The sequence below is a fragment of the Sebastes fasciatus genome, chromosome 3 (assembly GCF_043250625.1).
Source record: "Sebastes fasciatus isolate fSebFas1 chromosome 3, fSebFas1.pri, whole genome shotgun sequence".
In the NCBI taxonomy this organism is placed as follows: Eukaryota; Metazoa; Chordata; class Actinopteri; order Perciformes; family Sebastidae; genus Sebastes; species Sebastes fasciatus.
In genome coordinates this window covers 32,890,492-32,902,586 of record NC_133797.1, presented here as the reverse complement: position 1 = coordinate 32,902,586, position 12,095 = coordinate 32,890,492, and the positions used below count along the sequence as shown (strand labels likewise).

General features: G+C 39.5%; 1 protein-coding gene across 3 annotated transcripts in view; it reads right to left on the bottom strand.

The window, feature by feature from the left end:
• The window catches only part of palm3 (paralemmin 3), a 41,247-nt gene extending 30,041 nt beyond the window's left edge, over positions 1 to 11,206 (bottom strand). For all 3 annotated transcript variants that reach the window (XM_074630433.1, XM_074630434.1, XM_074630432.1), the window contains exon 1: positions 10,775 to 11,206. The gene's annotated coding sequence lies outside the window, so the exon portion shown is untranslated. The remainder of the gene's footprint in view (positions 1 to 10,774) is intronic.
• Between the last annotated feature and the right edge of the window lie 889 nt (positions 11,207 to 12,095).

Here is a 12,095-nt window from a genome sequence, read left to right as displayed (position 1 = left end):
TGACGCACTCAGTCAGTGTGGGTCTTCATTGAAATTGCAGACTGCAGGTCATTCGTTCATCCTGCTCTGTGATTTAATCACTCACCATGCTGTGCACTAGGAAGAGGTTCAACCGTGCTAATGGAAAGCAGGTTTTGACGGGTGGCGTTCCCACAGCGCAATGGAATACAATAAACAAAAGGGTGTGAAGACCAGCCAATTAAAAAATGCCTACAGCTGATAATGCAGATTGGCTCTGGACTTTTTTTTTTACTCACAATTTAGCACACAACAGTGCTGTAGCAGCACCCATTAACCACAGGGTAACTCACTCATTGTGAGACTCTTCAATGATATGGCCTGTTTTTAATTGAACTATTCTAGGATTTCCCACTAATGAGTTTTCTGATTCCCCATGTTCACACATGCAGTTGGTACGTTTTCTCTTTAAACTGGCAGAAAGTGTGTGTAAGACGTGTATTGGCTTGCTTGCAGTGATTTGTCTGTCTGTGTGCGCAGGATTAGTGTGTGTGTATGTGCGTGTGTGTGTGTGAAACAGGTTTGGAGAGGAATGCAGGACTGGTGTAATCCGGTCTCGGTTCATTTTCGCTATTGTCATGGAGTCAAAAGCCTGGAGGCCTATGTGCCTCGTAGCTCAGTCCCGCTTACACACATATTATCTCCCAAAACACAACGCAGTACAACATTACAAATACATCTGTAGGTCATTCACTACCAGCTGATAAGACCTCGCAATGTCGAGCTTCAATCTCTAATGCAAGGGTGCCCAGCAGTCACCTTGTGAATGTTTAGTCGGGCAACGTAATGTTTAACTTTCCTCCTTCCTCATCATCACTGTGGACAAACAAACGGAATTCCAGCCCATCATTAAATAAATTACAGAGACACAATGCACTTGTCTTTCAACACCCGCAGCTGTTCACCATCTCTGAGATTATAGTTGTGAAGGCGATGAAGGATGAAAACATAAATGTTAATTTCAGCACTAAGGAGTATTGATTTGAGAGACTTGATCAAAATCCCATTCATAATGTCAACAGGATCAGATCTCAGTTATGCAATGATTTGAATTCACCTCTGCGATGAGCTCAATGTCAGAATGTCTTCCTTTGGGAGCAAGCCAGACTTTTGTTGCCATATAAATGAGAATGGAAAACCTCCAAATTGCTTTATATTTTATTAAGTATCTTGCCTACCAAGCTCAAAGATGTGGAAACAAAAATGCTGCCCTCTCTGTTTAATATCTCACTTGGAAACTCAGTTAACTGGGATCTCGTTGGCAATTTCCAACAGAGTTATATTCCATTTTGACAGACATGATGATCTCTTTATACTCAGAGTTATTATTAAAATACTTGGTGCACAATTGGATTTACAGTGTACCTCATAATTTGCAGGTTTCCTCTGCTCTTAGCTGTCTTTCATTTCTCTCTCACTTACATCTGCCCTCATCCACTTCTCTCTCTTTTGAAAGGTCTTGCCTTTGTTATTTAGTAACAGCTCGTTCTCTAACTTTCTACTGATTTCAAATCTTAATGGAAGTAAATCTCCAATCTGACAAAAAGGTCGGTAATTTGACACGGTAAGAGTACACCAGATTTAAAAAAATGATTCAACCATAAAACCCTTTGCTGCCAACTCTTTTCCAATGAAAGTAGCGAGCAGCACGAGCTCCAAAAGTCCCTAAAAACTAGCGAGAAAGTCACCAAGCAGGCTACACTGACAGTCTGTCCGTTCAAGCTTCCCTCCAAAGCCACACCCCAAAATTATCATAATGAACAATAACATATCATAATGAATGTAAACAACAAACATGGCTATTGTTTGTACTCACAGCTGCCAAGCTAGAAGCTTGTGGAAGACTCTGGTGATGCTTAATGAGTGCACGGACAGAGTGCACGCAGGTAGACAGACAGGTAGCCCGTCCAATCATTTCATTCATTTTATTACAGTCCTGCGACAGCCACACATACCAGTTGTTTTTTGTCAGAGCATTTATTGGTTGCTGTTGGGATGTAATGATCATTTCAACTAATATAACAAAAAATGTATATGAACAGTACTACCAACCCTACCTTAAACCAACAGCACCAGCTACATTATCAAAAAGCCTTGTTAAAAGAATGTCTGACAGTAATGCCAGCCTTTCACAAGTTATGTACAAAGTACACAGTTCATAATACATTCCCCTCTTGTAATATATAAAAAGACCAGCATGGACCCTTAGATAAACTGTAACTAGTAACTTGTCAGATGGACAACTTAATATCTAATCTTCCATGTAACAGGCCTTTCACACAGAATGCGCCAACGGAAACACAAGCTGTGTTCTGTGTGAGAGGCTCATTAGTCTTGAACATTGTTGAAATGTCTGGGATGTTTAAATGAACAACACAAACATCTGAAATTAAATTCTTTAACTAATATTAATTTTTCACCCATGTCTGGTTCCAAAGCCATTTGTACCAGGGTTAAAGGTCTTGGACGGTTCCCAGGACCCAACACTGTGGGGTTTCAATAACAACTTTGTCAACAGCACCTTGGCTGGACCGGGGTCAACAGCCTGGTGCAGAGGAATGCCACCTCTTTTACATAATGGGTTCTTTAGGTTTTAGTTAACACAAGGTCATAAACACATCTAGGTAACTCAAGATACACTCTCTTGACCCGGGCAGGCAAATATTGTGAGTTGTCCAGCACTGACCGGAGCATCACGACTGAAAAAGGACAGATGGCCTTTTGCTAATAACAGATACAGAACGAAACTCACTGCAAGACTAATATTCTGCTGTAGGGATGGTTAAACGTCTCCATCAGGAGACTGTGTGCCTGGTGTACAGCTAGAGCATGCACACTAGATTTGGATATAATACTGCGTAACACCGCTTAATGAAAATCAAACAGCGTGGGACTGCAAACAGTATTCAAAGCACACTTTGAGATAACAATAGGCATGACACACAAGTTTCTTAAACCATCCCCAAAAAAAGCCTATTTCACGGTTTTTAAAAAATCAATATGTCAAGAACACTATAATCCTGAGAAATATTGGTTATAGCAACACCATGCTTTGCTTTAAGTAGTGCAAAAGAGCGACCCCTCAACAGTCTGACAAGGCCACATCTTAATATGGACAACTGTTCCTCCCTGGGCATTGCCTTTAAGTGTGATTGACAAATTCATTAATTAGTCAGTCTTGGGAGAATAGCATCCCGTGCTGATAGAGCTGCAGTTTTAAGCTGCGCAACAAGAGCTTGAATATTTTAAGCGAACGCCAGACAAAAAGCATGCCTGTAAGCATGAAAAGAAGATGTTAATAAATCCCAAGCCTCCTCTGATGATGAAAAGGGATGTTTATACTGTGCATACAGAACAAAGCCACAGCTACCAAAACCACACAAACAAAAATCGGCTCGGCAAATCAGTTCATTTCAGTGTGAGATGTGGATCTGTTGTTGGCATTCTGAGCAATTCAGCAACAGGTGAGCTTCTTCCAAATTAGTTGTGAATTGACAGTGATGAGATTTTGACTTGACAACAACATCACACATTAGCTGCAGCTTTGGAAGGACGTGTAACATTAGACAGCTTGCTGGCATCGCTTCCTCCATCTCTTCCTCTCTCCCACCACCACCATGATATACACACACACACACACACCATGAAAAATGTGGGCCTAATTCTGCCATCCATTATGTGATGTGTTCAATCAATTTGGTGCATGTAACCTATCTGTACTCGTTCTTTGCCAGCATTCAAAATACATACTCACATTTCAGTAAACAAGCATCATTCAGGTAATGTTGGCTTCTGTGTATGTCACCTCTGAGCTGTGCTCTTTAGCTAGCCAGACATTGTGACCTAGTAACCACAGCCATGTTTATTTGTTTTTGCACGGCGTCTTGAGGTTGCATTATTACCTACGTCAAGGAGGTAATGTTTTTGGCTCGGTTTGTTGGCTGGTTTGTTTGTCAGCAGGATTACAGGAAAAATGACAAGCCCAATTTTCATGAAACTTGGTGGAAGGGTGTAGCATGTTCACTTTCGTTAACATCGCGAGATAGGGCATGACCTTGGCGGAGGTCTGCGCTCTCAGAGTGCCCTCTTAGTTTACAGTATGTTGTCCTCTTAGTTTCATTTGCACATAAATAGGAACATCGTGTGCACGTCCATCAGAAAAGCCAGATTGAACTACAAAAAAAACAACTAATGCAGTTTAATACAAACAATCCTGCAATAACTCGTGAAGGTTATAATTGCATTATACTGACAGGGGTTTCTATTATTTTGTCCACTCAATTTAAACCAATGAGGGTAGGCTAAATAGAAACACTTATATAATGTAATATGTTTCTATTTTATAAATATATATACACAGTATCTATAATATCACAGCTTTTTGTCAAGTTTCCTACAGTTTTTAAAACGTATTCATAATTTTTTATATATTATATATTCACAAGCCACTGATGTGCAGGGAAAAGAAAGTAGACTTTCATGAAAGAGGTAAATGCTGGTGGGCGAAGAAGCTAAACTATTATCCTGTCAGACAGCTCAGGTCTTTCTTGAAGTTATCTCCTCAGACCATTACCGTTACAACCACAACACATTACTTAACTGTCTAATCCTTGTCTGCTTGATTAATACATTGTTGCCGGTGTCAAAAGAAGGGCATGAGTACTGTGTACAACGGACATAAAGTAAACTGAAGATGGTAAATGTTTTTTCTATCCTCCTTCTTTCACCAACTGTCAGCTGGGATTTCTGAGGCTTCGAGTCAACAGATTATTGCAAATGAAAGGAATACCACACACAGACGTTCACAAGCAGAATGATTAAAGAGCGCCGTCTGAAAACCGCCTCTTCTGCCTAAACAAGACACAAAGGAAAAGAGGACAGACAAAAAGAGGAGTCTGAGACGAATAGTTCACACTTAAAGGCTGGGGCGTGCCTGGTATCTCAGGTATGTTGACATGGACGGTGACATTATGCAGAAACATGCTGTAGGTCAAATGAGCTCACTGGAGAGCAATTTAGCACGTGTCAATCATCAAGTTCAATATTTCTCAATATTGAAAATGAAGCCATCGCACATTTCACTAACACAGACAGACAGCAATAATCTCCACCCATTTTACACATGAATATCAGTTCACTCATCATTGTGAGTACTACGCAGTCAAATAAAGAAGCTCTGCAAAGTCTGAGAAAATAACCCTGGTGACGTCATAGTGATGTCAAATATCTCCTCTGGTGCAAATCTCTCTCTTCACATGTCTTCCAATTTCATAGACGTGGAATTAAATATTGATGGAGTAGCCCTTTAAAGTTACTTTTAACTGGTTATGAAACAGTCTCAGTTTAATACTGATGCCTCTATATGATCTGCGTAAGTAAACAAGAACATCAGCGAGAAGATTGGCTATTTCTAAACAGTTATTCTTAATGCTCGTCATCGGTGCCACCAGTCGGATTCGGCGCAAAATCAGAAACTCGTTCAGCTCAGACTCCTGCGGGGCCCATAGCAGCGACAAGCACGCCTTTGACCTCGTCGGAGCCCTCCACCTCCCACCAGAGCTCCGACTTGAGACTGCAGTCTGTCAGAACCTGCTGCAGTAAAATTAAAGATTTTCCAAAGGGACTCTGGTGCTCGGAAAAAAATACCGCTTTTGTCCACAGGGACCGCCAAAATCAAAACAAAATTAGTTCCTCGTAGTAGCTTTAAGATAGAGACTGCAGTATAAATAGGATCAAAAAGCATGCTAACACACATCGAACCATGACTACTGGAGTTTTCAACTGCCAACGTTGTGAACAAACTATTATTTATCACTTCCATTGTTCCCTCCCTCTACCACTAAAAGACAAAAAAGACTTTCTATGTGGCCAGTGTCTTACTGATCTCTTGATTTCAGGTGAACCATCTTTGTTCACTGTGCCTGACTCTAATCCTCTGTATAGCCATAATAATAACAGCTTGAAGCACAGTCACAGACAGTCAGGGCGGTGGCAACATGACATACAGAGAGGGAGTGGAAGGTAGAACTGGGAAACTCTTGACATTGTAATACTGTAATGTTCATGGGGCATCATTTATCAGGCTATGCTTCTCAACCCATGTAAACAGCTTAGTTGAAACATGGAAATGTACTAACAGCCAGTGGAGTTTGTTTCTGATGACAATGCTAGGCTAAAGAAATGTGAAAATCTAATATTACTTTAGCTGAGGATGGATGGAAAGACAGAGAGAGAGAGAGAGAGAGAGATGCTGGAGGCAATGTGGCAGTGAGGAATTTCCCTCCTGCTGAAAATCTATCCATCACCCAGTTCGCCAAGCAAAGAAGTGGTGGATTTCATCTCCCAGCTACTCTTTTGTTCCCTCCCCTTTATCCTGCAGGCTTTTAATCTCCCTCCACCTTGTTACTCTCTCCTACTCTCTTCAACACGGTTTGAAAAGATAAAACTCTGTGCTGATTGGTGCTGCTGATGACCACACAGTTTCTCCTGCGCTTTTATCCGTCTTTGGCAGCTATCTCGCCAACTCTACCCGGCTCCCTCCTCCTCTTTGTACATTTGTAGATTTCTGCAGATTCATAACAAAACGAAACTGCTTTGCAAGTGAATGGCACATCGACCCGGGCTCTATATTTTGCATGCATCAAAGAAGAAAACATTTTTAGCTGAACAGCAACAAACAGGTCAGCAGATCAGTAAAAGACAAATCCTTTTTGAATTTGGCTTTATGCACAAAGCAACAGAGATGCTCGTTACACGTGGAATATCTTATTTGACTGTTGCACAAGAGAGATGTATGACCACAACAAGCTCTGCGTTACACTGCATTCAAGACAGCATTGTCATTATAGCCAAACAGATGCAGGCTTTGTGATGCCGATACTGATATTGATATTTGAGAGTTTGAAAGATCCGATAATTATATACAGCATCAGTCTGTATTCATTTTCTTTACACAACCCATAACATTAATAAACATTTCTGATAAGGTTCCTTTAAATTTGAAGAATTGTGATTAGGAGTGTCATGAGATCTGATACTTTGGTACCAAGTCGATGCCAAAATTCTGAAAACTAATGGCATCCCATCGTCCCGGGGACAATAGAAAATATATTTGGGACACAGCAACCTCACAATTGACACGTCCAGGGGACGCACCCTATTTTTTCCCTGACAATGCTACATTAATAACAACAAATCCCTGTTAAAATCAGCAGGACAAAAGCTAGTTAACGTTAGCTGTTAGCTCCGTGCAGGACTGCTAACAGCTAACGTTAACTAGTCCTCGTCCTGCCGATTTCAACACGGAAGGTACCATTGATTTACATTATGATGCGTTCAGGCTCTATTCAGTCAAAAAGTGAGTGTTCAGTGAAGGTAAATTCTAACGTTATCATGATGTGTTCAAATGTAATCCTGTATAATGCAGTTTTTGGCGAGAATTGAATAAATCCACTTGTTTGAAGGAGATGTTTTCACAGCAATATAAAATAGATATTAGAGAGGGAATTATGACCTGTTTAACTTCCTTACAAACGCCAGTCTGCAAATGGTAAAGGTGTGGATGTTGAAGTACTTTATTGTTTTACTTTTGTTTTTTACCGTGGTATCGAATTGGTGTGGAACTTCACTGGTATTTTGCTATCGACTTCTAAATTTCTGGTATGGTGACCAAGAAATGTACTGGGCATGTCATTTTACAATTGAAAAATAAACGTGTCATTTCTGTACTTCGATTTCTTGTTATTTATCAGCTGATATATATATATATAAATATATATATATGCTAACACGATATATATCCAATGAGCTAATATTGGTCGGGCTCAAAATGTCACAAATACTACAATACCACAGCCAAAGACTAAATTTAAAAATGCATGTCATGTATGTTACAAATTACTTTAAACATGATGCAAAGATGAAAGACTGGAGTAGACGGATGTGCTGTGTGACTAATCACAATAGAAAGTAGTGAGATTTATGAGACTAAAAAGTGCCTGTGTGCAAGAATAGACCTTTTTCACAGCAGACATGTTGACATGTCACAGCGGGAAAAGCCCTAATAACATTAATGACGGCTGCATTCCACTTAAGGGAGGTCCTGTGGTCTCACTGGGACACTTTATGCAACTGAGCCATCGTTAATGTTATCAGCTTCACCTGTGCATTACCTGCTATGACAAGTCAAAATGTCTGCTGTGAAATAAAAGGTCTATAGCAGCAGTCAGAATGACAAAACCAGTGATATGTGAAGCTGATGTATCAAAACCCTGCACAGATTTAATACATACATGCAATATTTTAGAGTAGGAAGGCTTGTCTGAGGTTGACAGCAGCTGAAGTTTATTTAATAATAGTGATTTTCCTATTTATTGTGTCATAAAACAGCAGTGCTGCTCTGTAATCAGCTTGCTTCTTCGACTGCTGTGACATTTATATTTCCATGTATCCTGTGCACTGATCCTTTATGTGCAACTTCTCTTTGAAACCTCAGGCATATATATATACTTGTTATACAAACCCTGAAGAAAAGTAACTGTTTCCTGAGAGTCAGATTAAGCCAGAGGTGAGTAACACCCCCCGGATATGGCCTCAAGGCCCTCCGTTCTTCAGCCTGACAGAAGAAGAGCCATGTCAGGAGCTCCTGCTGGGATCTCTGCTTGTAAATCAGTATGCTCAGCTGCATGCTAAGCAGCATTTGTTTGATGGCTTGTAAGGCTAGAAAACGAAGCTATAGCACAGACCTAGCATAGCTGTGGTAAAACAGATGTGTGTTTTGCCGTAAAATATGGAGTCATACATATCAAAGTCAGATGACAAATGTGTGGTTAATATAGACAAAACTTGAGATCTTGACTGCATGGTGTGGATTTAGTGTATGTGTGTGTGTATGTATGTGTGTGTGTGTGTGTGTGTGAGTTGGTGGGGAGGTGCAGCTGCAAGCAGCAAGGAAAGTGTCAAAAGATAGCTTCACTATCTTAACTACTGCATCATAAAAGTGTTGTAAATGGCCTGCAGACGTGAGGCTTTTGGACTTAATTACTCATAAAACTGACAAAAAACTTGCAGTAAAGAGCAAGTCTTTCACTTTATGCTGAAAGAAACGGCATAGGCTATGCTACTGTACACACACGATAGATAGACTTTGTTGATCCCCAAAGGGAAATTGAAGTGTTACAGCTGCAATTAACTTACATCACAAAAATGTGCATCACTCACACAAACGAAAAAAAACACTGTATTTACAAATCTCTATATACATACCAACTACTACTTTAAAAGGTACTATATGTAACAATTTACGTGTTTTAATCGCTTTATATTGTCAATGTTTGTACGGATTGTAACGTAACTTAAAAACGGAGACCTTCCCCGACTTTCTCGGTTGCCTATAACATCCTGTGGACTCATTGATTTCTATGTAAAGGACTCGGGATGTTTTCCCGGGAAATCCAAAGAACGTTTAAGCGGGCTCCCGAGCACCTTGCCTCTCTTCAGCTCCCCTAAAGCGCCAACAGTGTGCAGCTAAAATATTTGTCTTGAGTGCTTAAGCTATGGTTGGCCAGCTTGCTATAACTTACATTAGCTACACAGCATGGATATGCTTGGTTGCTTCATAACATTAGCTGATGACGTAATTTTCTAGCTGCAAGCTAGTTCAAGATTCAAGATTCCTTTATTGTCACTACACAGAGTTTAGCGAAATTTGAAGCAGTCGTGATTAGTATATTAGTATCAGTATAAAAGATGAAATAAAACCGTTGTCCAATACAAGGTTAACCTAAACTACTTAATAAAATAAGTAAATATATATACATCTGTAACTAGAAATGTTGACCTATGATACAATATAGACAATACAATAACAATACGGTCAAGGCAGTATACAGTACGGTCAAGGCAGTGAGTTATTGCACAGTAATACAGTAATACTAATAAAGTAGTAAATAATGTATCTGAATGTGCGGTAGGATGTAAACATGTACTAAGTTAAGCAATATAAAGTGCGGTAGGATGTAAACATTTAATAAGTTGAGCAAGGGTTATGTTTTCTGACAAGTATCTAACAGTTAGTATCATGGAGTCAATTGTCCAAATAAAATAAAGGAACATTAGAGAACATTATGTAAGGGATAATGTCAAACGAGCTGTACATTATCAGGAATCAATGGACTACATGGAGGGGCGTCAGGATGCTAACTGCAGTTCACTTAACGACCACAGGTGTCATTAATATCAAGGATCTGAAAGTTACATACAGTACCTTTAAACTAGATAAAATAAATAAAAATAAAATACAATCAAAATAGAATTAAAGCTATATCTCTGCTGTGCAAATTGAATATAATTAAAATATGTGATGTGCAAATTGAAATAGATGGCATATCTTTGAAGATTGAAAAACTACAATGATAAGGTGGTAATTATAAAGTCACAACTGTCCACAGTGAACATGTTTTCTGTATTCAAGAAGCGCAAAATGTACTTTTGTACTGTAATTTTGAACAGCCACATTATATTTCAAAAGGCTTTTTAATCAATATGTGACTCTTTTGGTTTGCAATGCTTATTAACAGAGGTCAGACAAGTCACCAGCTGCTGGGCTGGCTGTCCAGCTCCAGCTCAGACTCACTGGGCTCAACTTCCACCTCTCTCTCTTGGCCCAGTTTCAAAAGGTGTCAACCGACCACGTACACCGACCAAAACGTGTTACAATTAATGCAGAAAAAAATATGTTGGCCGAAGATGCTCTTACCTGTTCAAACTCTTCCACTTGATAGTTTAAGTCCAATAAACTTGAAGGAGGGAAACGAAAGTAGCAAAGTGGAGACACGCGATAAAAAAGCGAAAGATAAATCCTCTTTCCAGCGTAAATTTGTTAGAAAACAGGACACAAACTTCTCCGTGGTAGTTAGTTAGTTAGTTAGTTGAACACCTGAGTCGCCTCCTGCACGCTGAGCTGAGCTCGCTCTCCAAATGCGACGTTCGAGAACACCGGACGTTATGTATCAAACTTTTTGCAACTTTGTTTCAAAGAGAAGGTCGCAGCGACATTGAGATAAAAACCCACGAGGTGAAACCGTCCCGGGAGTGGAAAAGCCTGCTCTCACACCGCCTCCCTTCAGTGTGTGAACCCGTCTGAGAGGAGCAATAGAGTCGGTCTGTCCGGTGGTTACCTGACTCCAGTCATTACCGTGAGGCCAGCCCTCCACACACACAGCAGACAGCTCCACACAGCAGCAGCCTCATGTTTCCTGTTGTTGTTTGTGTCGCCTCCTCTGACTGACTTGCACAGCACATAAACAGCTTTTTACTCCAAAGTAACAGGTTGTGAGATGCTTTCTGCTTTTTATGAACGACCAATATGACACGCCATCTGGTGATTTAATGTTGTAGAGGAGAGAAACTTAAAAAAAAAGTCACTGTGATATTAACTTTTCTTTATAAGGCTCATTCAGAGATCAAACTCAGCATATGCATTTTTCCTTCTTTTAGTAATTTATGCCAACTTGATTATTCTACTATCATAGTCTCATGTGTATAGCCTATATACATTTTAATAATGTTTTATATTTATTATTGATAGATTCAGTGCAAACCTTAAAAAGAAAAGAGCAAGTCTTACACTTTATGCTTAAAGAAATGTGCATAGGCTATGCTACTGTACATACACGATAGATAGATGGTATAGAATATATATATATAATATATATATGTATATTATATATATATTATATCTATCCATCTGTAGATGGATAGATAGACAGATAGATAGATAGATAGATAGATAGATAGATAGATAGATTCAAGACAGGTTGAGATGCTTTCTGCTTTTATTAACCACCAATATGACACGCCATCTGGTGATTTAATCCAGTCAATGAAAAAAAAACAAGAAATGTGTCAGGAGAGGTCAAGAAGCCACAGGCTTATACAAAGTTTCTTATTTTTTGGCTTTTATTGCCATAATCCTATGTATTTTTATGGTTCTTATTGTAACTTGTCCCTCCAACTGCCCCATGCCTTTAATATGTTTCCTTCGACTTAACTAATTATTGGTTGTCTGTTGTATGTAT